Raw genomic sequence first — 313 nt, forward strand, 5'->3', positions numbered from 1 at the left:
ATAAAAGAGAGATATACACAAATCTCTTTCTATTTTTTAATTATTTTGGTTAATGATTCTTCTGATCACCATTTAGACATGTCGCATGTTATAGAACGGTTACATGGAATGCCTTATTAGTTTCTCAATCGTCTTATTAGTCATGTTTCATCGTCAGAAGTGTGTATACACACACAGTAGTTTGACTATTGTTATGTAATCTTCTATAGTCCTAGATTTTTCAAATCTCAATTTTGTCACCATGCGAACTAAGATTAATCTAAAACTTGGCATGTAAGCAAGAGCCGTATGGGTCTATTCATCCACAAAGTTT

This window comes from Macadamia integrifolia, chromosome 13 (assembly GCF_013358625.1).
Source record: "Macadamia integrifolia cultivar HAES 741 chromosome 13, SCU_Mint_v3, whole genome shotgun sequence".
Taxonomy (NCBI): Eukaryota; Viridiplantae; Streptophyta; class Magnoliopsida; order Proteales; family Proteaceae; genus Macadamia; species Macadamia integrifolia.